At 43.1% G+C, this 276-nt stretch overlaps 1 protein-coding gene across 1 annotated transcript in view; it reads right to left on the bottom strand.

Annotated features, from left to right (window-relative positions):
• The window catches only part of ACSS3 (acyl-CoA synthetase short-chain family member 3), a 176,457-nt gene that overhangs the window by 23,759 nt on the left and 152,422 nt on the right, over positions 1-276 (bottom strand). The gene's annotated exons all lie outside the window — the stretch shown is intronic.

Raw genomic sequence — 276 nt, 5'->3', positions numbered from 1 at the left:
AATTCTGAAAGAGATGGGAATACCAGACCACCTGATCTGCCTCTTGAGAAATTTGTATGCAGGTCAGGAAGCAACAGTTAGAACTGGACATGGAACAACAGACTGGTTCCAAATAGGAAAAGGAGTTCGTCAAGGCTGTATATTGTCACCCTGCTTATTTAACTTAGATGCAGAGTACATCATGAGAAACGCTGGACTGGAAGAAACACAAGCCGGAATCAGGATTGCCAGGAGAAATATCAATAACCTCAGACATGCAGATGACACCACCCTTAT

This window comes from Bison bison, unplaced genomic scaffold (genome assembly GCF_000754665.1).
Source record: "Bison bison bison isolate TAMUID 2011002044 unplaced genomic scaffold, Bison_UMD1.0 scf7180017864535, whole genome shotgun sequence".
Lineage (NCBI taxonomy): Eukaryota > Metazoa > Chordata > Mammalia > Artiodactyla > Bovidae > Bison > Bison bison.
The sequence above is the reverse complement of the archived record's forward strand: the minus strand, read 5'-3'. Positions and strand labels throughout refer to the sequence as shown.